Source organism: Episyrphus balteatus, chromosome 2 (genome assembly GCF_945859705.1).
Source record: "Episyrphus balteatus chromosome 2, idEpiBalt1.1, whole genome shotgun sequence".
Taxonomy (NCBI): Eukaryota; Metazoa; Arthropoda; class Insecta; order Diptera; family Syrphidae; genus Episyrphus; species Episyrphus balteatus.
Window position 1 is genome coordinate 68,616,976 of NC_079135.1, and position 26,540 is coordinate 68,643,515.

At 28.8% G+C, this 26,540-nt stretch overlaps 1 protein-coding gene across 12 annotated transcripts in view; it reads right to left on the reverse strand.

Annotated features, from left to right (window-relative positions):
• LOC129908169 (uncharacterized) overlaps positions 1 to 26,540 on the reverse strand; it is a 94,600-nt gene that overhangs the window by 48,822 nt on the left and 19,238 nt on the right. For 7 of the 12 annotated variants that reach the window (XM_055984513.1, XM_055984510.1, XM_055984509.1 and 4 more), the window contains exon 1: positions 11,625 to 11,835. The exons of 2 other annotated variants lie outside the window; for them this stretch is intronic. The gene's annotated coding sequence lies outside the window, so the exon portion shown is untranslated. Of the gene's footprint in view, positions 1 to 11,619; positions 11,837 to 26,540 lie in introns of those variants that run through there. 3 more of the 12 variants (XM_055984511.1, XM_055984504.1, XM_055984508.1) reach the window with 2 other exon arrangements.

Below are 26,540 nucleotides of genomic sequence, written 5' to 3' on the forward strand. Positions count from 1 at the left end.
AAAATAAAATCATCTAAATTCAGCTGATTTTGAATAAAATATAAAAAAACATTTACCTAATAAAACCAACTTGAATAAAATAACTGAGTAATTGCAATTGCTTGTTCCAACAAAACCTTCCAAGTCTATTTTTATATTTTAGCATGATAAAAAAAAAATAAAAATAAAAAAAAAACATTTTTTGACACTTGGTGTATGAAATCTGAAATGAAAATAAACGTATTTTGATTATGCGCTTTTGTTTTTCGTATATAAAAGAACGAACACAGCAGGTTTAATTTTTCCCTAACAACATTTTCATTTATATATTCAGAGGTTTAGACAATTACCTACGCTTTCATATGCCCTTTTTCCTAAATTTACATATATCTAACTTTTGTTATGCTGAGATAATTTTTCTAGATGGGGGGTTCTTCCCTTAAAGGCATATATTATACAAAATAAATTGCACGACTGGGGTCGCACGTACTTGCTCTTATGGTAAAAGTTACTCTAATGTTAAAGTTTTTCATTGAACAAAATTAGGGAAAATTTAAAATTTGATATTTTCACGGAATTTCGTTAGTGGTACAAAAAAAAAAATAAAATCCGTTTTTATAAATAATTAAATACCGTTTTAAATGATCTTTTACAAAAAACTAAGTATGCCATTTTATTTCTAGTATAAAAAGGAATTTTTAGAAAAAAATTTTCGAAAATCGTTAGAGCCGTTTTTTAAAAAAATAATTTTTTATATATAAAAATTTTCTAACATTTTTCAAAAAAAAAGTTGATATGCAATTTTGAATAAATAATTAATTTACACATAAAAACAAAATTTTAAATGTTTTTACCAACTCGTTTCCAAAAAATTGATTTTTCAAAAAAAAATTTTGAAATATTTTTTAAAAATCCAAAAATGTGGTTTTTGAAAAATTTTAAATTTTTTTAAATAATGATTGTTTAAACGTTTCTGAATTAAAAATTTGATCGAAATCTGTGTTGTCGTTTATGAGAAATTCATAAATCAAAAAAACCATTCTATGGCAGGTACCGTTAATAACGGTACAAAAAATATTTTTTTTATTGTCAAAGAAGGCTCTTATCTGTAATAGTAAGCAGAAAAATTTTAATCAAAATCGTTAGAGCCGTTTTTGAAATAAATCAACTTTTCTGTTTTCGTTATATGACAGGTACCGTTAGTTTTGGTCCTAAAAAAAAAACTTCAATTTCTCCTCTAGGGAATCACTCAAAACTGTTAACTAGCAAGTTTGAAGAAAATCGCTTCAGTAGTTTAGGCTGTAGCTCGAGGTTCTTACAGACAGACAGACAGACAGACAGACAGACAGACAGACAGAATTGCCGGACCGACTTTTTTGGCATTCTCCATCATCGTAATGTCATGTAAAATTGTTATCTCGAGTTCGATTTTTTTTACGAATCCTAAACTTGCCCTATAGTACCTTTATCGCAAGTAAAAATGTACAAAGTAACTGTATCTACCTTATGAAAATAAACTCTGGCGTTTTTATATGAGTATTTTTGAAAGAAAGAAAATAATAAGGCAAGCTCTGCAGAGAATAACAATTGTGTTATTTTGTTTTGTTTGTTGTTGTTGTGTTATTTTCAATGAAAAAAGGATATTTTATATAAAATTAGTTTAGATGGATCTTTTTTAATCATACTCAACTTTAAATCATAAATATATGACATATAAAATAGGAGTTTATATTCAAATGGAAAATAGACGAAATATATCTTGAGGGAAAATTGCCAAGTGAAAAGAAACGTAAGGAATCTGTTTTCGAAAGTAGTCGGAAACAGTTTAGCAATAATGTAGGTAGGTATATGTACTTGTTCTACATAGGAAGCTAATTTCTTTCTTTTATTCTCATAATGTCACTTTTTTTATATCACATAAAGTAATAAAAGTTCAGCATGTTTTCTAAACAATCATAACAAATAATAAATTTTTTACCGTCGTACATCATAAAGACGAGATATTAGCAAAAAACGTTTATTTTGGGTGTCATCGCACCTACTTTACTTGTGTTCATTTATCAATAGCTCGGCAATCTTTGGTGGAAGAGAACTAATTTTTTCTCTAAAATGCAGTATTAATGAAGAGGGCTATACAAAATCGGTAAGGAAAATGTTAATCATAATACAGGGTGTCCGGTAAACAATGGATAAGCCATAAATGACTGACAGCAACACTTAAGACTGTTCTAAAACCAAATAGAAATAAAATGCACGACTGGGGTCGCACGTACTTGCTCTTATGCTAAAAGTAACTCTAATGTTAAAGCTTTTTATTCAAAAAACACCGTTTTAAATTATGTTTTACAAAAAACCAAGTATGCCATTTTATTACTTGCATAAAAAGGTATTTTTAGAAAAAAAATTTCCAAAATCGTTAGAGCCGTTTTTTAAAAAAATTATTTTTTATATATAAAAAATTTCTAACATTTTTCAAAAAAAAAAGTTGGTATGCCATTTTAAAGAAATAATTAATTTACACATAAAAACGAAATTTCAAAAATTTTCACCAACCCGTTTTCAAAAAATTGATTTTTCAAAAAAAAATTTTGAAATATTTTTTAAAAATCCAAAAATGCACTTTTTGAAAATTTTCTAAAATTTTAATATTATTATTATTTAATTGCTTTTGCATAAAAATTTTCGTTGAAATCGGGTTAATTTTGTACGAGATATTCAGAAACCAAAAAAACCATTCTATGACAGGTACCGTTAATAACGGTACAAAAAATATTTTTTTTATTTAAAAAGTTGGCTCTTATGTGTAATACCACACATAAAAATTTTAATCAAAATCGTTAGAGCCGTTTTTGAAAAAAATTAACTTTTCTATTTCCGTTATATGGCAGGTACCGTTAGTTTTGGTCATAAAAAAAAAAATTCAATTTCCCCTCTAGGGAATCACCAAAAACTGCTAACTACCAAGTTTGAACAAAATCGCTTCAGTAGCTTAGGCTGTAGCTCGAGGTTCTTACAGACAGAGAGACAGACAGACAGGCAGACAGAATTGCCGGACCCACTTTTTTGGCATTCTCCATCATCGTAATGTCATGTAAAATTGTTATCTCGAGTTCGATTTTTTTTACGAATCCTAAACTTGCCCTATAGTACCTATATCGCAAGTAAAAATAGGCCGCAGAGGTCGAATACCGATAGTGGTCGTATATTCTGGGCATCTTTACGTTTTGTCTACGCTTTGACTTTAGTACCTAAATACAATTTTGTATAGGTTTCTCCACGACTTAAAACCGAATTCCAAAAAAAATGTATGAATTTTCTATGAATATACATAAATACATATTGTCTATATTTAATAGACCGGAGCTCCAGAGTAAAATTAGAACAAATTCTTTCAAGAGTTTTTATTGCTGAGTATGATTCCTTGGCATAAAAGCCAAAAGTGCTACTAAATCCATTGGTGCATTTCTGAGAAAACATCAACATTGTGGTCAGTTTTCAGTTTTTTTGGATTTAACTCGAAAACGAAGCCTAACTTTGAAATGGTTCATAGACACTTTTCATAGCAAATTAAATTTTCTGTCATCTTAAGATGGTTACAAAATTTTAAAAATTATTTTTGACTAAAATTCTAACAAAAATCAAAGAAAAAAAAGATACAAAATTTACGATTTTTTTTTTACTAAATCAAAGAGCATTTTGTGTACGTTAAAACTTTGTACTAATGAAATAAAATAAAGGTAAAATCCTTTGATAATATGCAATTTTTAACTTTTTTCGTCAAGAAACAACTTATTCAAAAATTAGCACTTTTTCTAAATTTTTGACTTTTTTTAGTTAAAATCAAGTTTTTAAAACTCGATAAAATCATATTAATTTGTAATTTTTAGACTTTTAAAGTAAACAAACTTCAAGGGATTGATTTAATATAAACTAAATATGACAAACAAACAAATCTATTTGCATCCTTATGGCCTTGTGTGCAATTTTGTGTATGTGCATTTTTATAAATACGGATCGAATGGATGGACGGAGAGCCATTAGCTTTGGTCTATTGCATAGAAGAACATTTAATACCAACTCTTTTACTGTTTCCAATGGCCTGAAAAACAATTCTTGTAAAATCAGCGACCAACGAATATTTTCTCTTGAAAAACGAAAAAATACTCAAATGAGTTTTAAACAAAATAGCCCAGGCATATTATTAAATCAAATTGCATTTTTCGCGGGACAAATTTTTTTCATGAAACGTGTTTGGGTGTACGTCCTTATCCTTTGGGATGATAGATCGTCGGGAATAGCCGCCATCTTGGAAAAGAGGTCGGTGCCGTTTTTATTTCATAGTTCCATTTTTATTCATTTAAACAAAAAATGTCCAAGCACTTCACAATGAAATTATCTAAAAAATAATATACAAATGAATTCCGTGAGTTAATCGAATTCAATTTTAGAAGTGCTTTAAAAGCACTTCTTTCTTCATTCTTGAAGAAAATCCCAAACAAATCAAAAGTTCTTCAGATATTTCAAAAAATGTCATATTGTCCTAACCTTGCGAGAAGAACCCGGACTTTGACCGACTATAAAATTGAATTCAATAAACTCACGGAATTCATTTGTATATTATTTAATTTGCTATGAAAAGTGTCTAAGAACCATTTCAAAGTTAGGCTTGGTTTTCGAGTTAAATCAAAAAAACTGAAAACCGACCAGTGTTGCCGTTTTCTCAGAAATGCACCAATGGATTTAGTAGCACCTTTGGCTGGACTATTCTTTCATGCCAAGGAATCATAATCAGCAATAAAAACTCTTGAACGAATTTGTTCCATTCAAAAGGGTCTATTCAATAGACAATTAGGGTGTGTCAAAAAAAAATCTAAATTCGTTTTTTTGATTTTATACTTCGAAAAATAGATTGCTAGACACCTCTAGAATATAATCACCAAATATTAGCTTTTTATCTTAATGGGAAGGTCCTCTGCTTCGCAATTTTCCATTTTTACATCAATCTTCTACTAAAAAATTATTTTTTTTATATATCGACTTCTAAGCAAATTTCTTTACATATTCTTATAGGAAATTGAACGCTCTACAAAAAAGGTCTTATACAGGGTGTCCGGTAGAAAATGGATAAGCCTGAAATGGCTGATAGGTGCACTTTTGACTGTTCTGAAACCGAATAGAAAAAGTTTCTATCGCAACCAGTTTAGAAAATATTACCTTTTTTTCTTTCAGTGTACTTTAAATTTCATCATCTTACGTTTTCTTTAACCACAATCACGAATGAATGAATTTTATAAATTTCTTATTTTTATAATTTTCTACAATAATTGGCTCACTACACACGAAGTTAAGAGTTTTTATAACTGTTGCATCTTTTCTTTAAAAAAATTTTGAAATTTGTTTTTCGATGCAAAATGTGAAAAAAAAAATGTTTATGAAAATTTTCAAACACCTGTGGTATAAAAAAAATCCATAGGAACGTAGGTGGCCAACTTTTTTAAAAATATGCGCTTCCAAAGGGGATTGCAGACTGGTAAAAGTTTTTATCAAATCTAGAGTTACTAGGAAGTTATTGGTAGCAAAAAGCAAAAAAATCCTATTAATTTAATAAATTATTTTGACTGTAAAATCTTAAGTTTTTCACATTGCTGCCACAAATGCATGGATTCCATCAGTTTTTTTAATCAGTCATATTTTACAATAATTCTTCTTACACATAACTATTAAAAAAGCATTATAACCGTTGAACAATGCTATACAAAAAATAATTTAACTTTTTTTTAATGCAAAGTAGAAAAAGTAGACATATTCTTGTAGGATACAGATTGCCCCACAAAAAAGGTCTTGTCAACTTTTTATTATTGATCTAACCATTTGAAAGATATTCGAGGTCAGATTTAAAAAAAAAATATAGTACAATTTTTTTTTCAAAATTAATTCACTGAAAATTCATTATAATGAAATAAGCAAGATGTATACTTTTAGGGGCTTAAACGTTCAACAGAAAATTCCTGGGCATCAAATTGATTGCTTTAACCGTTTAGGAGATATTCGTATCCAAATCACGATGCATACTGATCATAAGAAACTATTGAAATCAGTGGGCATTATCCCACAGTATCCTGGAACAGTAACTATTTCAGTCGAATTAAAATTTGTATGTCAATTTTATTTCACTCGATTTCTGGAACTTTCTGAAATTTTTTTTTGTACTGGAATATGATTGATTATATTTACCTTGTTATTTTAAAATAAATTGCAAAACCCAATTGATTAAGTTCATATACGATGACAATGTGCGGTCATTTTTTTAGAACAAAATTCATTCACTTTTTTCATAAAAAAAATACTTAAGGCTTAATACTTATTCTCATTGTACAAGATTTATGTTTCGTTTATTGATTTTATGTCTAAGGAAGTGATATTTTTTCTATTATATTTATCCTGTGGCAATAAAAATATTTTATAAAATTGCGGCTCAATGTCGAATATTTATTTTAAGGGCTTATCGTCAATCCTCCTTATTCGCTAAACATGTTTCATGGATTTAAATTTGAAACAATAAACACGTATGTATGTATGTAGGTATGAAGAAACATATCATTCCAGTATCACGTATAGTGCGTCGTCAAGTCTTTTTTACCAGATGTTGTAAAAAGTTTCAAAATCGAGACAAAATCATCCCATAAATCGTATACATAGGTATAACTCTTGTGTCAAATAAATTCAGAGACTTTCTACTTTTTTGCTAAAAAAAAATCATTTATATTCTTCTGCACCATACCTTCAGATATATGATGAGTGTCCATGACAAGAAATCACCTTTTCTATGTCCAGTAGACCTTTTTGTTAAACCTCTAAAGTGAGTTTCGAGATTTTTTTAACAGTCTTTCTAAATACTATGGTTTCTTTTTGAGATTTTCCCATAAACTCTCTTACTCGAGGCATTTGCCTCAAAGGTCAGAAGTTCGTAGACAATTTCATTGGTAATCTCATTTTTCTACTTTGTAGGGACATGTGTGTTTAAAAGCCTAAAATGGCAAAAATTGCCCTTGATGCAGATCGCAAATAACTCGCCGCAGGCATAAAAAAGTTTCCTTTCAAAGCTACTATTGGGATATTTTGTGTACACTTACTGTGACACGCATAAAGTTTTTCTTCTTCTCTACTCAACCGTATAAGCCCCGAGTGATTCATTCGGGATTTATTTTTCTTTATTTTTTTTTTTTTGTTAAGGATAAAAGAAATGTATGTAAATAACTTTAAGAAAACTTTAAATTTATAAAATCTTGCTGCTTTAAGATGTGGTTTGCTTTTAAGAAAACATTTTTTTATATTTCTTATTAGCTCTATTCTATTTTATAATGTCTTTTGCATTTTAAAAAGGGAATATGTATTGATTTGTTGTGCCAGCACAAAGGAAAACTTACAAGAAAAAAAAGAACTACAAACTAGGTCAATCGCTTTACTTTTTCTTTAGTAGTCCTAGTGATAAGGTTGCTTTTTACTTACATACGTTAGTTAAGGATTCGTAAATGTGGGTACCTTAGACCCGTTTGCTGAATCGAAACTTAAGCATTTAAGTTCTACATAAATCCTTATGTGACATTTTACGCAGAGGAAAGAGTAAGGAATAAGAGTTTATGGTCAACATTAATTACACGGTGTAACACTCAAAATATACGCGGGTGGAGACCTATCAGGTTTTGTAGAGCTAGTCGCACTGAATACGAAACGGTATTTGAAAATCCCCTAACACCCCCAAAATTTGGAGTTACGGGCAAAAAACGGTTTTTTGGACCTTCACCCATTGAAAAAATTCTAGCTTCGACATTTTTTTACCCATTTTCGATTTTTTTACAGTTTCTGATAGAAGATAAATATACCTTTTTAACAATGTATAAAACATGTAACTCGGTTAAACCACTTAGAATTTATAAGATGTCAAAGTTCAAAAATTCAATTTTTTTTGTCATTTGCCCAACTTCGGCATCAATTTAAAGTATATGTTTTCAAAACAACATGCTATTTAAAAAATATATTCTAAAACTATATCTATTTCCCAATTGATCGAGGTATTTTTTATGAAAATCACTTCAAAATTGGCTTAGAAAAAAAAATTTTTCGATTTCAACCCAGATACAGAAATTCGAACTTTTAGGTATAGAACAAAAATGTTGTTTCGGCACTTAGTAGGATAAGTTGGGCTCCAGGATTTGATGAAGGGTTTTTGTAGAGGAGCTAAATACAAACAATTTTTTTCTTTAGGAGGGGGGTCTATCTCCCCCCGTTTAGGTGGGAGGGGCATTTTTCTAAAAAAAAATTATCAAAATAAAAAAAATTATTAAAAAACAACGGCAACACTTACAGTAATAAATGATACCATTTCCAAAAGGCAAAATTGTGCATTTGATTCTAATTTTTAAATCAATATAATATTACCAATAGTTTTTGAAATAATCGATTTCAAAGTTAAAAATAGGGGAAACAAATTTTTTTAAAACTCATTTTATACTATTTTTGTCCAGACTGTGAATTTTAGTAAAAAAATTACTCACACAGAAAACTGCCCAATTGATTCCTTATCGAACCGTGAAAACTATATGTTTCTATGTCTTCTAGTTTTTGAGAAAATTGAAAAATAAAAACAAATAAAAACAAAAAATATTTTGAAAAAAGAAAAATCTGATAAAATAATTTTTCAATTTTCCCAAAAACTAGAAGACATAGAAACATATAGTTTTCACGGTTCGATAAGGAATCAATTGAGGCAGTTTTCTGTGTGAGTAATTTTTTTACTAAAATTCACAGTCTGGACAAAAATAGTATAACATGAGTTTTAAAAAAATTTTTTTCCCCTATTTTCAACTTTGAAATCGATTATTTCAAAAACTATTGGTAATATTATATTGATTTAATAATTAGAATCAAATGCACAATTTTGCCTTTTGGAAATGGTATCATTTATTACTGTAAGTGTTGCCGTTGTTTTTTAATAATTTTTTTTTATTTTGATAATTTTTTTTTAGAAAAATGCCCCTCCCACCTAAACGGGGGGAGATAGACCCCCCTCCTAAAGAAAAAAATTGTTTGTATTTAGCTCCTCTACAAAAACCCTTCATCAAATCCTGGAGTCCAACTTATCCTACTAAGTGCTCAAACAACATTTTTGTTCTATACCTAAAAGTTCGAATTTCTGTATCTGGGTTGAAATCGAAAAATTTTTTTTTCTAAGCCAATTTTGAAGTGATTTTCATAAAAAATACCTCGATCAATTGGGAAATAGATATAGTTTTAGAATATATTTTTTAAATAGCATGTTGTTTTGAAAACATATACTTTAAATTGATGCCGAAGTTGGGCAAATGACAAAAAAAATTGAATTTTTGAACTTTGACATCTTATAAATTCTAAGTGGTTTAACCGAGTTACATGTTTTATACATTGTTAAAAAGGTATATTTATCTTCTATCAGAAACTGTAAAAAAATCGAAAATGGGTAAAAAAATGTCGAAGCTAGAATTTTTTCAATTGGTGAAGGTCCAAAAAACCGTTTTTTGCCCGTAACTCCAGATTTTGGGGGTGTTAGGGGATTTTCAAATACCGTTTCGTATTCAGTGCGACAAGCTCTACAAAACCTGATAGGTCTCCGCTCGCGTATATTTTAAAACCTCATTTTTGTAACACCGTGTTATTTAATTTTCGATTCAGCAAATGGCCCATACTCCGCATTTCTCTCTTTGAACTGCAGCATACGAGAGTTGAAATTGAAATTTTATGTCTAGGACTAAAATTGGTCCTTTATCAAAAATGGCTAAAACGATTTTGATTTAAATTACAATTCCAATAAGCGTTGCGTCGTCGTTCTTTTGTAAATAAAAAATATTTTTTAAAACGTTATGGTATAAGTTATACAATATCGTTTTTTTTCACTTTGGACGTACTCATCAACAATTCAATAGAAATTTGGATTCACATTGAACATAGCTTTAAGATTCAAACATAATGTTCACTATTAAATTAAAAAAAGTTCGGCCAACAAGACTGTTAATAAATTAATAAAAAAGTCAATAAAACGCCTTATAGTCAAACAAGACTATAAGGCGTTTTATTGACTTTTTTATTAATTTATAATGTTCACTGTGGCGTATACGTATTTTTTTCTCATCGACATTTATTTTTACATACAATCGAAATTAAATAATATTAATTAAATGAAGCAAAACGGTTTCAGTAATTTGAAAAAAAAAATTCTAAAAATTCTTTTTACGAAATTTAATGGCATTGAAAAGATATTTTTGTCATTCTTAAAAAGAAATGTTATAGAGTTTTACATTTCTTACAACAATAAATTAAAATTAATCTTTAAATATTTCTGACATGAAAAGCTTTAACATTGTACGCAATTTTTACCATAGAAGCAGTAATTTCTTAAAGCTCAATATAAAGACTGATTCGAATTCTAGATGTTATAACCTAGTTAAAGATCTGATCAGATCAACAAATTTCAGCAAAATATTTCTTGTTCTTAAATGTTTTTTTAATAAAAAAATCTTTGTACTTCTTTGTACAATAACATGTATGAAAGTAATTTTAAAAAAATTATTTTTACTTGCTCTATAGGGCAAGTATTGGTTTCGTGTCGAAAAAAAAAATTGAGGTTTTAATCAAAACCAACATTACGATGATGGAGAATTCCGAAAAAGTGGGTCCCGCAGTTCCGTCCGTGCGTCTGTGTGTCTGTGCGTCCATCTGTACACATTTCCACAGCCTAAACGGGTGGATGGATTTTCTTCAAATTTGGTATAGATGATTTTTATGGAATTCTGAAAGTTTTTTTTTTTGTTTTTTTTATATCTCGTTTAGAACGTATACCTCCCATACAAAAAAATACGATATTACGAATTTCTCGAAAACGGCTCTAACGATTTTGATTAAACTTTGTATACGTAATATTTAAAGCAGTGGCAGTAAAATTTTTTCTTTTAACAAAATTTTGCCCTAAATGTCGGCTCTTCCATAATATCAATTTTTTTTAAATTTAGATCCAGCTTTTAAAATCTACAAGTAGACTAACATAAAAGTGTTTTGAACTGCAAGAGCAAGTACGTGCGACCCCAGTCGTGCATTTTATTTTTTTGTAGCTCCCATACCTTCATAGTAAAGATTCCGTCTATGAATGTAGTTATACAAGAAAAGAAAAGAAAACTGGCGCCTTTTATCCATAGGTATTCTCATAAAAAAATTATCGAATGTAATCATCTAAGATAACTCGGATTCTGAAGTCTAATTTTTACACCCATGACAAAAGTCTAACCTGTGCTAAAACACTCGAGTCACAAGCTAAAAAACAATACATTGGTGAGTAATTTACGATGGACAATTATGTACATATGAATTCTTTTCCTTGACACTTTAATAAAATTATAATTTGTCATTATAAAACACTGATTCTTTTTTAAATCTGTGTTTTAAAATGCGTATGTACTTCAAAATAATAATAAAAAAAATAATAAAACTTTCTGAGAATGTTAAAGCTAACTTGTCACATTTTTTCAGTGACCTATGAATGTACAATGTACATATAGCTACATATATATGTATTCTATATTCAAATCAGAGGATAAACAAAATAATTCTCACCTTACCGTTCTTTTTTCTTATCTTCCATTTATTCTTCTTTATCTTTCCTTTCCTCGTACGATAATTGCTTACATCAATATATCAACCGTTTCACTTTTTCTTAACATTTATTTGAAAAATTTAATTTTAAAACTTGAGATTTTATTTTTTCATTTGAAGTAATTTTTTCTGAACAATATACATAATTAATAATAAATATAAATAGTTTGAAATGAAATTCAGAAGTGTACTTCAAAACATAGTATTTTAAAACACAGTGTTTTATTTAATACCAGTGATAATTTAACAGAAGATTTGAACACTGTATGTTTCGAGATGCAGAATGTCAAAGCATAGTAGGAATTCTCAAATTATTAATATGAAACAGTAAAATATTTTTGATGTTTACATAAATAAATACAATATTGAATTATTATTGCATTCAATATTTAATCAATATTGGCAGTTTTAAAAAACCAATAAACCTTCATTCCATTGGATTCACGCATAAAACCAAAGTTTTTCAAGAAGGACATCGTAGCTAGAAGCTACGTAGCATAGATTTTTTGTTTCGCTGATGTTAAGAATCCACTAACTTTCTAATGAAGTGTATGTCAATCGAAGCCTTATTATTTTGAACTTTCCTATCTCTTATTTTTTCTTAAGAATTATGCTTATATCAACTGTACATAATGTTGATTGGTTCGTAAAAACTTAAACGATGGTTATGATCATAGCTATTAATAATAATCAAACATATGTACACTGTGGCGTACACGTATTATACATACAACAAAACTTACAAAATGTTTTGATTTGTAATTTTTTTTCTGACAGCAATACTACTTTGCTTCACTTTTTAAATAGTTACTAAAATCTGTTTTCTTCCTTTCATGCAAAATTTCATTTGCCCAAAAAGTTTGCAGCGCAATTTTATAAGAACTAATAGACGGAGAGATGGATGCAAGTTTTCGGACTCACTCGGGAAATGGAATTTTTTTTCATTGTTGGATGGGGGTGGGATAAGCAAATGCCAAATTGGCAGAAAGCAGACTGGATGGAATAAGCGTGGGTGGGGGGTCAAACTTGCATTTTTTTTTTTTTGAAAAAAAAACTTTCTCGGAAATGGGTAAAAAGTGGTGGAGGTGGTTGAAGAAGGTGTTAAAGTGACAATTCCAAAATGGCAGAAAGCTAAGTGGATGGAAAAGGGGTGACAGAAGGGCGCAGAGTGGTAAATATTTTTTTGAAATTTACTGACTCGGAAATGGCTGCCATTTTGCAAGTGTGTTCCTGATGGCATGTAGTTTCTAAATTCAAAATGGCAGAAAGCAGACTGGATGAGTTCTATTTTTTTCAATTTTTTACTTAGGAGAGTGCCAAAAAAAAACTTTTATTTTAAAAAATATTTAAAAACAACGGCCACACCTACAATCTTATATTATAACTTTTTTTAAAGCCAAAACCCTATTATTTAATTATCTTTTCAAATAATGTCGTTTCCGTGAAAAGTTTTTGAAAAACAAATTTTTAAACTCAAAATTTTAACTTTTTTTTAATTTTTTCTTTTACTTTAATTTTTTCTTTAATTTTACACGATCAAGCTTTGTTTTTGGTAATTTAATTTAATTCTAGCAAATTTTCAACCAATTGTTGAAAACAAGATGCTAAAATGTCGTACAGTTTTTGAAATAATTAATTTTAAACTCAATTTTTTTTATTTTTTTTTAATTTTTTTTCCTATTTTATTTTTATTTTTTATTTTACGATTTCAAACACTGCTTTTGGTAACTAAAATCCAAACCAAAAAACTTGCAGCTCAATTTTATAAGAACTAATTTTAAGTAGCGATTGTTTTTGCAAAAAATAAAAGGTTTGCCGAAATTAAAAGAATTACGAGTGTTGTTTAAAATTTGAACTTGTTCCAAACTAAATTTCACTCCCAATCAAGTACAATAATTTTTTAATATGTATAGCTACCTACATATTTTTTATAACAAAATAAGGAGTAATAGAGACCAAAGTATGAATGCAGTTTTAATTCTGAACCTCATCTATTTTATCCTCTGGATACACATGTGTAGTGTACCTCTTTTTTTTTATTTTTGTTATAATACAAGTTTAAGATTTGGAATTTGAGGTAACAATTGCAATCAAAGTGAGGACTCGAACGTGTCGTGTGATTAAATTCTATCGAAAATTAAGATAATATAAACTGATCGTTAAAAACGATCTCCGTGTGCCAAGAACTTCAAATATGGCATTACGATGAAAGAGAATGCGAAAATAACTTAGTATCGCAATGCTGTCTGTCTGTCGCTATCTCGATCTGCAGCCTAAACTACTGTAGCGATTTCTTCACTTGAGAATTTTTTGGTGATTCCCTAGAGAAGAAATTGAAATTTAATTTTTAGAGTCAAAATTAACGGTAGGTACTTGCCATATCAACAAAATGGAAAAATCGTTTTTCTCAAAAATGGTTCTAACGATTTTCATTTAAAATAAAATGAACGACTAGGTCGCACGAACTTGCTCTTAGGGTTCAAAGGTTTTTTTGGACTTTTTATATATGTAGATATTTAGTAAATGTAATTACTGTAGGTATATAAAATCAAAAAAAAAAAAAAATAACAAAGAAAAAAATATTAAAATCGTTTTTCAAAATAATAAAACAACATCTGAAATCAAATTGCCCTCCAATCAAGTCAGCAATTTCATTTGTTTGTTTGTTTTTATAAATGATTTTTTGGAAAAAAAGTTTAAAATAAAATTGGTATGCAATTTTGTAGAAATCACTAATCAACATATAAAACCAAAATTTAAAAAAAATTCAATGTCCCGTTCTCGACTATTTGATTTTTCAAAAAAAATTTCAAAATTTTTTTTTAAATCCAAAAATTAATTTTTTTAGAATTTTATTTTCGGCTTATATTAAAATTTTATAAGTGCTTTCTTACAAAAAGTTAAGTTGAAATCTAATAAATAATTTCGGAGTAAAACGGATTAAAAAAAAAACGGTTCTATGGCAAGTACCGTTAATAATGATTTTCCAAAAAAAAAAAAAATTCATTAAAAGATAGACCTTTTCTTAAAACTTACATTTGAATTCCTTTAACAAAATCGTTGGAGCCATTGTCGAGGAAATTCAACTTTACTAAAATCGATATATGACATGTACCGTTATTTTTTGTCCAAAAAAATTAATTCCAAAAACGCCTCTGGAGAGTTGCCAAAAAACGCTACATACCAAGTTTGATGTAAATCGGTCTATCAGTTTAGGGTGTAGCTTCGTATACAGATTGACGGACTTCCGGGACCCACTTTTTTGACATTCTCTATACTCTATCAACGTAATGTCATGCAAAAATGTAATTTTTTTTTTTTCACTTCAGTCTATCGAATACATAACTTGACAATCTATTTTAAGATACCTTCATTTTTTAAAACGGCTTTAACGAATTTCCATTTTTTTTACTCAAAATTCTTTTGTAATACAAAAAACTTAATGACATACTTCTTTTAAAGGTCAAAACCATGTAAAAAATTTTTTTTTAATATGGAAGCAAGTGATAGTTCTTTCCAATGATTTTATTCAATACTTGGTACTGTCTCCTCTAACGATGACAACTTGGAGTCGTCTGTTCATTCCACGAATTGACTTTTGAAGGTTTTGTTGCAACTCTGCTTTCACTGCAGTTTTCAGTTGATCAAGACAGCTTGAAGGTGGATTTCGGTCCCAAATGCATCTCTTCAACTTTTCCTAGACATGTTCTATTGAATTTAAATCCGGATATCTTTGTGATCAATTCAAAGCAGGCATAATAACAACAGTTTGATTTATGTTTTATTTTTCTCTGATTCGATTTTATAATACCTTTATATGCAGAATTAAAGCATCAGCATCAGTTCTTACATTTAGAATGTGAAATAGTGTCAATTAAAATAACCCACATTGACTTGAAAACATGCGTTGTCTAACCCCTTGAAAATCGCAATGAAAACAGCCAGACTTTCAAATTCGATATCAAGGCGCATATTGCGTACCTATAATTACATTTTGATTATACCTCCAATCCCAAAAATTTGCTGTGAGTTCTCCGTCTATAAGGTACACTGTGGTGTATACATATGTTTTATTTGTAGGTACCTTTACTTTCTTTGAGATAATATTGTATAATTTTGAGCGCATTTTAAAGCCTGTAAATCTTAGAATAAACATGCTTCCATATTCGATTTATTTTCTTATGAAAAACAATTAGTCAGTTTTAAAACACCTTAATACAACTATGAAATTCTCAAAAGAACTTAAAGTTTAAAACAATTTAATTTCTTAAAGAGCGTGGGACCCCGTACACTCTTTACAAGTGTGTACTTCAAAATCAATTGGATTATAATTCCAAGTAAAAGTGATTCTGCCGCTTATTTTAGTGTTATTACAAAATTTACTGTTGTCTGCTTCATTATTTATTTGTTGAAAGGAAAAAAAAAAAAACCATTTGAACTAAACTGAACATATCAAAACAAAAGGCTCTTTCCCAAACAGATATGGAAGCATGCGAGTCAACTTGAATATCAAATGACTTCCACCTCCACTTTCGATAAACATACATCCACCTGGCAAGTAAACAATACGAATTATTAATAATCTATCAGATATAATCTGCTGACAAGAAATTACATCAGCTTTAGCAACCCTGCTTGCCAGACTATAGAGATAATCTAGTAAATTTTTCATTCGAAACACTATTGAAAGAGAGTGCGTATGTATGTGTGTATTTCTAAAGCTTTGGGGAACACACAAAAATCGTTTTAGAATTGTCAGTTTCTTTTCTTGGTTGTCTGAAAATTTACAGAAATCGAATACGTTTTCGTTTTCTCTGACTCAAGTTGTTTTCTTTTTTTTCTTCTTTTTTTTGCTTTGGTATATTTTCTTTATTCGATAGAGAAAAGGAATGAGTTTGATTAAAAAAGGAAATCGTAGAAAAAAATTCCCAAATTGAAAGATGCAAAAAAAAAAAATAATAATTCTAAGAATACCAAATCAAATGGGTGGACTTTAGCAAAGAAAAATAATACACACACTCTCAGATAATAATAATAATATGAACCCTTTATGTGTTTTTTTAGGTCACGTCAGCTATTGTGAGCATAAAAAGATCGTTTAACACACCTGTAAGTCGTAGATTTTTATTGAGTTAATATATTGACTGCTATCATTTAACTTATGTTTGGACTAAAAGGCTAACAAAAGGGATCAGAAATTGACAATTTAATTGGGTTTTGTGAATTTAAGACTTCTTAACGAAAAAGGTACAAGATATAATTCAATACATGTTTTTTCACACATTAAATTCTAGAGATGGTAATTTTAGATGACATTTTCAAAAACCGCATCAACCTTTGAAGTGATATAATGAAAATCACAATAGAATTAGTTTGGTGTGAGGTAGCATTGTTTTTGATATGAAAAGTGGGGGAGGTTAAGTAAACAAACTAAATTAACTCTACTTGTTAAACTATTTTAGAAATTTTATATTGACAGGCGTGTTTTGTTGATCCTTTTATGTACACAAGAAGAAATATATTGTGTAAATGTAACCTTATTATCTGCTTGCTACATATATGAAAATACTTCAAAAGACATGCCTCTTTCTGTCCTTGAAGGACAATTGACATAAAATACCAACAATAAAAACCAATCAACCTTCTATGGCTAAGGGTCTGTTTTTCATGTAAAATCACAGTTGAGCTTCTTAAGCCTCAATCAGCAAATACAATCTTCATGTGCGTTTCACAATTACTGAATAAATCCTTATACAAGTATTCAAGGAAGGTAAAGGTAACTGGTTTGAAAGTATGTACATACTTAAAACTGATGGCTGCGAAATGGTTTCTTTTTTGAATTGTCAGAATAAGGACATAGTTCTATAAGATATCATTCTTAAGCCAAGTTCACAGCTAAAAAAAAAATTAAGTTGTCTCTGATGTTTATCTAAATCTATCGATTCTGGCGACTAGGCCAAGACATAACGAGTAGCAAAAATAATTAAAAGTCTACTTGTTTAAAAAAAAAACTAAGTGCTTAACCGTTTTATTTATTTTCGCTATAACAACTTTGAAAAATGTATTGCCATTTTTCATACAACAATTCTAGAAACTCTTCTTAAGAGGTTTTATTTGTTTCCTTTACCCTAAGCCCCACTAAAAAGCTCATATGAAAAGGGTTGTATTTTCAAAAAGGAAGGGAAAATATTAATCGACGCAGAAAAACAAATTATCAAAAAAATTCAGTGATCTTTTATTCAAAAAATTTGTTATAAAAAAAAGCATTAAATTTTTTAAAAAAGTTCAAAGTTCAGCATTAAGGTTACTAAATCTGTTATTACAATACCAACTTATGGAACCATTTTTTATTAATGATTTTCTCGTTAACGACTCAACCGATTTCAACACAATTTTTGTACAGAATTACTTTAGTAACCTTTATGTTGAAGTTTAGACAAATTAATTAAAAAAATTATTATTGGATTTTTTCTTGACCATTTCTGGGGTCGAATTATGGCATACATAGGTTCGTTAAAGTATGGTCGCTTTATGTCCCTTTCTTTTTTTAGTGATTAAAAAGAGACAGCGATAGTCAAAACATCAACGTATGATCGTAATCGTGTGCCATGATTTAACCATTGGTTTTCTTGCGAAAAGAAATTGAGTTTTTTTTATTAAAAATTCATGTTCTGAAACCGGATAAATGAATTTTTTCAAACTTCGTTCTTATGTAGGTATGTCAATTTACATTTCATTTTGTTGCCAATGTATTTTTTCAAGTTTATACATTTTTTTTATAAAAAGAATAATTTAAAAAAAAAAGGCTATAATGATTTCAAAAAAAAATTAATTTTTTTTTCCTATACCTCAAAGAAATGTTATGGCATATCTACGATATTTTTAGGTCAAAACCACTTACAGAGATACGGGGACTCTATATCTCAATGTTTTTTATTACCATTTATTGTTATTACCAATAAATCAATTCAAATCTTGTTTTTCTAGAATAATAACTACGTACTTTTGGACTTTATCGTAAATATTTGTTCTCATTCAATAATGACGAGAGAAAATTTAAAAGTAAATTAAAATCACTTTCGGTGTGTTGGACGAAAATATTTTAACGCAACAAAGTAACTAAGGATAACAGGACATTTTTTAAAAGCTAAGTTAATATCTTTGATATTTAAAACACGTTATACCTATACTTTTAAGCTGAAGGCGGTTTCGAAAAAAACAACCTTTCAAAGTACTTTACAGATTAGGAAAACCCTGAAATATGCGTGGGTTAATCTAAAAAAAGAAACGTATCGCCTTTTCCAGAACCCGACCCAAAATTCTATCTTGATTCTCCGATTAGCGACCTACACATTTTTTTTAGATACTTGCACTCCCTTTAAAAGTCCTGTTTTCGTTGTTAAAAAGTTTTTCTATACAATAATGTTAATTCCACTAATTTGCCTAAACTTGAAGCAATCTTTATATCTTTTTGTACATCACTGTGTAACATACAACAAAATTCACACAAATTAAATAATAATGTAGAACCTTCCTTCTTACATAAATGTAAATGCCTGCCACCGCCTACAGATAAGTAGGTTCGTAAAGAACACTTCCATATACCCAATATACATATACTATAATATTCAATGTCACTCTTCAAGCCATGGTTTTTCTTTTAGCCCTTTGTGGCAGCCTATTCAATGTTCCTTTGCAAGAAATACACAGAAGCTGAACATGATTTCCATTCATCGGTTCGGTCTTCGGGTTCCTTCATTTCGGGAATTGCCTGGAGTCATGTATACATACATTGTGTGTGATTCGAATGAGAAAGTTGAGTATGTATTTGTTGTTGTTGTTGTTCTGCCAAAAAAAAAAATCGAACGAAAATGAAAGCCAAAAGCCACCGTTTCTAGACCGAATGAGAATAAATTTCTCATTATTTCTGGTGCAATGTTATATGGCCAATGAAGCAGTATTTTCTTTTGGTATTTTGGTCCTTACGTGTGTTTACTCATTCTGGGTGGATATGTGGGATAATAAAATGGTGTTTCTTTATGTGTATATCTATATACGGTGTATTTATATATATGGGTATATAAAAATTGTTTATTGACTGCTCATCACATGGAATTTATTCGTGTTACACGAACATGACACCACAGGTACTAAAGAAATATAAAATTCATTATTAATTTCCCAGGATTTGGCAAAACGGACTCAAGTTCTTTCGACACACTTGGGCTTGTCAGCTTCTCAAATGATAACTGCTTTAGACAGGCGTGTTCTTAATAGAAACAAAAAAAGAAAACAAAAGAAAAAAACAAATTTATTATTTATGTCCCACTTCGAGTTAATTTGAAAGAAAGTCGCAGGAACAGACAATTTATTTGGACACACAACATTTTTTTTTTTCTAGCATGAATGTGAGATATATTATTTATATCAATTAAAGATGCAATTTTAGCGGTGTTCATTTATAAAACTGGAAAAAAAAAATTTTATTGCATAAATTCTTCGAAGAAGTGTGGTGCATTAAACTATTCAATTTTTGAAAAATGTTTAAATAGTGGTTAAACACAAACGATTTAATCTGTTATCCCTTAAGGTGCTTAAGCCCAGCTGTTAAAAAAAAATTAATGGCGGAGGTTGATCTCTAAACCAAAGCATGCCAGAAGCGAGGTCCTTGAAGTATTTTGTAGTAAAGTTTACCACTCAAGGGAGCCTGTGGTTGATAACTTGCATCGTCAAACTATACTGTGAGCAAATTTTCTCTCAAAACTGTGGTTTTTTTATTCAGTCTTTTTTTTTTTGCTTATAGCACAGGCATATTATACCTAAGTAACATAAAGTTCTATACATACTTTGTTTTTTTTTTTTTGCAGGTGGTAGGTGTTGAAATATTCAAACGACTCTATGATGAATTGAAAACGCGTGCTCTTAGAAATGTGGGTGGATAGTCTTTTGTAAACGGCATACTAGATTTTTCTCACTTAGAATTTCTTCTATTGTTTTATTGGTATGTTCAACAACCCATTTTCTATGCTCTAGCGCAAAATTTTTTTCTAACGCTATTTACTTCGTCAATCATTTTTGGCAAAGGATTTTTAGCGACTCTTTCATAGTTTCCGTCTTGAATTAATTTCGACATCCTACCATCATAATCTTGTTTAAAAACTTAAATTTTTTAAAAGGAATTTATGTACACTGAAAATAATAAATTTCGTAAAATTACGAAAATCGTTTCATACACTACATTTTCGTTGGCCCAACGAAACTTTCGTTGGTTCAACGAAAATATGTAATTTTTCATAATATGAAAACCTTCATCAATTAATAAAAAAGTTTCATACACTTTTTCTCCCTTTTTAGTCCAAAAAAATCCAATTCAATGAAAAGATTCATCAATTAACGAAAATATACTCATACTCATTTTAAAGAATAAAATTAAGAATTTATTCCTTACTTTATCAAAGTTTTAATTAAGTAACGAAAAAATTCATTAACTTATGAAATTCAACATTAACTAACGAAAATCTTCATAAGCTTATGAAAATTCTTCATATGCTAATGAAATATTACATTGGCTTATGAAAAAATACATCCGAAAAAAAAAATCGTTGCCTTACAAAAAAAAAAAAAAAAAAAAAAAAAGGAAACTTGTGTGCATTTCTGTTTTAATGATTAAAAATTTAATCTTGTTGGATATAGTTCACATTAGGTTTTTGTTTAAAAATCTATGTAAGTTGAGCTGAATATAAAAAACATTTGCGTTTTGACAAGGTGTATCACGATAAGTCCAAGTGAGCTCCACCGGGTCGAAACGCCAATTTTTGGTTTGGACTGTATTAAATTTATAATTTAACAAGTCCAATAAATATATACTATAATCTACTAAAAAAATAATTAATAGGTACAACGAAAAGTTTTGTTAGCTAACGAATATTTTTTCGTAATTTAATTAAAATATTCATAAAATTTACGAAAAAATTCGTTAGCTTACGAAAGTTTTAATTAAATTTTACGTTAATCGATGAAAAAATTTCTTAAACTGATGTAAAACTTCATTAATTTTCGATCAAAAATTTTTATGAAAAATTTCATTAAAATACGAAAGTTTTCGTTAATTGATGAAGTTCTTCATTAAAGTATGAAAGCCATTTCGTTGAGCCAATTAAATTTTTCATGGGCTGAAAATTAATTAAATTTTCGTTGGCTCAACGAATTTTTTCGTTGTATTTACGTAAGGATTTGGTTCAGTGTAGAATAAGAAATTAAAGTCTCTCCAAAAAAAAAAACTAAATAAAATAACAATTGCTTTTCAGGTTAAATGATAAGCAAAAATTCGAAAGTAACAAAAAAATTTACATAAATGCTCAAGGGATTTTGAATTTTTCGTTAAAAAGACATTTATTTTTTAATGCTGCTGCTTTTGGAACAATATGCACGAATTAATCTATCTTTTCAAGTTCAAGAAAAATTTCTCGATATCTGAATTTCCAATTATTTTTGCCAATTGTCAACCTAGAGGTTAAGAATTTGAACACAATTTTTGAAGTTGAGAATAGTCTTAGACCAAAAATAACTTAATATACATAACTTAATTCTGAATTTTCAGATCAAGTGTGGAACAGATTCCAAACTACAAAACTTTGATATTAAAAATAAAAAAAAAATACCTAAAAATGTTTTAAATTAGAAATAATTAAAATACATGACTGAGTTGCGCCAGCTAGATCATGTTATTCAAAGTACTTACACCTACCCTATGCATAATATGTTTATTTGCTTAACATTGGTAAAGTTTTTAGAGACAAAATGGGAAAATATAGTCTTCATACGTGTATTTGTTTCAAAATTATTTTTTTTTTAAATTAAGTGCATGGAATTCGTTGAAAAAGAAATATCTATATTAAAATTTGAATAAGATTTACGGAGCCGTTTAGAGCATATGAACATTCTAAAAATAAAAAGAAATGAAGGTATCGGTTTGGCAAAAATCTGATTTGTTATCCGATTGTTTTTGAAAAAAAAAAAAAATAAAAAAGCATCTTTATTAGAACCAACTTCAACATTAAGTTATCTTAGTTCAACTCTTTTGTACAAGTTTAAAGCAATTCCATCCGTTAAAACCCCTATTAAAATCCAAAGAAAAGTTTATATTCTACCTATATTCTTTAACTTCAAAAACATCGATTTTATGATGAGCCCTTTAGTCAAGCCAAGTTTCACGAGTTCTTCTCCAAAGAGATAAACTGGAAACAAGAGAACTTACATAAATATTTAGTTCACAAAAATGACCCTGACAGCATTTTTACTTCGGAGTTATTGACAGTAATGCCTCATAATATTAAAAGTCTCAATAAATACTATTCGCTGTTTGGTCGCCATTTTGAAAAACAAATTACTACTATTTTTTGGTCTCTGAACTATTAAGTTTACTTATTTTTATAACTCCATGCAGGAGTTATGATATATGTTGTGAACACTTATGGGAAGTATGAAATACGATTATACTCGTATTTTGAAAATGGAAAGAGTTCCGGGTCACTATGGCGTATGCGTAACATTATTTTCTTAGCAACTTTAAAACAAAACTATTTAATTTTCAATTTTTGAATAGAAGCAGCTTACAGAAATTAAATATTCAATTTCACGACCTTGATAATATTAAATACGTATGCAGTAATATATAATTTGTTCTAAGTTTGAAGTCTAGTTTTTTTCAAAAATATACTAGTCAAAATACCTTAAAAAACACAAATATGTTTGTGCTTCTCTATAATTGTTATGATTATAAAGCAAAATCCAAATTTTCTTTGTTTAGTTAGACAAGTTATAATTTCCTGTAGGTAAGTTAAAAAATAAATCCCTACGCCAAAGTCGTTTAGACATCAGATATACTTTTATAATTTTAACTTTTCTCTGTAAAACCTCTCTACCTTAAGCTACATTTAAAATTCATAGAAAAGACAATAAGTAAAGAAAAGATTGTCATGAAGGGCAAAATATCAAATTAAGATTTAATTGAAGCATCAAAACTGCCAACTTTTGAATAATTAACAGATTTTATTATTTAATTTAATGTCAGATTAACGATGGCAATTTTTCATCAGAATTATTACATTTCCATAAAATTAAAGTGTTGACAGATTCAACGGTAACTTTTTGTTAAAAAAAAATCAGCACACTGCTTCATTAATGAACTTAATTCAATCATCAGGGAACAATTAAAAATGAAGAATAAAAAACAAAAATCTGTACCGGTCAACTGTGACGTATGAGTAATTGTTTCGTCAACAACCATCAGCTCGAAAGTTTTCTTGTTTTCGTGTATTCATATCGTATATCTGGATAAAATGAAGATTGTTTTTAATTATACTTTCATTGCTTTAAAATTTTTTAAATTAAATGAATTCATAGGTTTTTTTTCCTTTAAGTGTATTGAATACATAATAAATCTTTTGAAGGGGAAATATTTATGTATAAGGGCTCTTATTTTAAAAATTATTATATTTGTTTGGAAATTATGGAAAATATTTTTTCCAAGCTGAATTATATTTGTTTGGAAATTAAGGAAAATATTTTTTTCAAGCTGAATTGCTATAGTTAAATATGTAGCTATTATAAATTTAGTTTCAAGTCTCTTGACAGGCGTTTATAAAACTAAACGACATTTGTTATTTTAAGTCAGGAAAGGTCTTTCAAAATGATTTTCACATTTTCTTCTGACATTCCAACAACATCAGCAATTATAATGGCGAGATTCTTATTTTTGGACGTGTCTTTAACTTTGAGCATTGCAGCATTTTCAAAGTTTCGTGCAGCCAAAAATCAATCTTAATCTTAATGTAACTTCTTTGTTCAATCAAAGAATATCTACATTGTAAAATTTAAAGAATTCGTTTTTGGTTTTTAATAAACGCAAACGCAAAATGCAAATTGAGATTTGATCATGAAGTAAGAACTGATTACAATCCTTGAAGTTTAGAAAAGATATCCTGAATCAAATTTGCTGTAAACAAATCCGAATGATTTAAATGTAATATGAAACTTATGTAGTGTTGAAAAAGTCTGATGGGTAAACCTCAACGAATGAGGTTAAATATGCGGCCACACCCTGAGGCCTTAAACTCTCAGCAAAGCGAAGGATATGATATGACAAATATTAAATTACATTATAAGTGAGGTACTTTTCCAGTTTCCATAGACAAAACATTTTTAAAAAGAGTAAGAAATTAATTTTTTATAAGTTTCAATTAAATTCAATTTTAATCAAGTTTTTGCTACCAAAAAATCTATAATATAATTTAATTCCTATTTAAATAAATCGATTTTATATAAAATCAAAACACCTTTTTCAAAGTGATTCAAAAAGCCTTATTCATTATATAATCGGAGCACGTTTTTACTTGTGGGACACTTAATCGATATTATACTCAGAATATCATCTTTTATTATAAATTGCGGCAAATTGAAACATCCCCCTAAAGCTGTATTATTTCGTTTTCATCTCTGTCAGAAGCTTTTATGTTTTTTTTTTCGTTTTTGTTCATTCTTTATAGTATTCGCATACAAGAGTAAAATCATATTTTAATCCCCTTGTGTTCTGAAAATCACGAAATAGCGATTTTAATATTAAATCTACTGATTGTGATTAAATTTCTGTTTTAGTAATATCAAATATATATACTATGCGTTGTGCAATAAGTGTGGATGTCTTTGATTAGAAAAGAGTGTGTTTTTTTTTTTTTTTTTGTCTGATAGAATTAAACTTATCTATTAGAGCAGTAAAGTAGGATTTGGTTTCTGTAGGATGGGGGGGGTCTAACGTGGGCGATGTTTAGTGGTGTATCTTTAATTACAACTCAATTGAGCTTATATTACTTCCGGTTGATGTAATCGCACCGGATACTGGTATCATCCAACCGGATTTTCCTTGTTAAGCTCATAAGTAGGAGTTTTGAACAAAAATAAAACAGCGCAACTTTGATACATGATATCGGATATCCTATAAGGAAAAAATAAATAAAACTACTTGCGATAGAGGCACGATCAACATTCTAACGTTAAAAACCTACAATATGAAAGAAAGAGTATGCATATGACCTACAATCTGATTTAAGTATTAACTGTTTGATCATACACTTAATACTTACATCAGATTGTACTTAAGAGCTAGAATCTTTGTAAGGCAGATATTTCTGTGGACCAGAAAAAAAACTGATAATATTATCTATACACAACAAAATACAAGTTCGAAATAAGAAATTAACTAAACTCAACTCACGTTTAGAAGTCTCACTATAAACTGTATTCAGATTGTGGAAAAAAGGATACTTTAGTTCTAAGCTTCTTATGATGAAGGCAACGCCATTATTCAAGATAAAAATGTTAGTATCAAGAATTAGAGCTCCCACCGATGTTTTTTTATAAATGTGCGTTTGTTATAAATGTCAATTGTTCATAATTAACACAAAGTTATAACATTAGTAGCAATCGAAATAAGATAAAATACTAAAATTCCGTCAAACAGAAAACTATCATTTAGTCAGCGTAGAGATTTTATATATATATTTTTTTTTCTGTAGACACAAAATTGAAAAATATGAAAATTAGTTTTTTTGATTTAGTCCTGATTTTTCAAATGTCAGAAGAATAAATGTCAATATTAAAAAAACACTTTTATTTAAAGGCTTGGCCACACCGGAGGGTATGCGGCAGCGGTACGGGTAGAGGTAACGGTACTTGTATGAAAAAAATTTCAAACTGACATATCAACGTTCAGATGTGGGAGTTTTTTCATACAAATATCGTTACCGCTACCCGTACCGCTACCGCATACCCTCCGGTGTGGTCAAGCCTTAAGGGTACATGCGGTAGCGGTACGGGTGATTGTA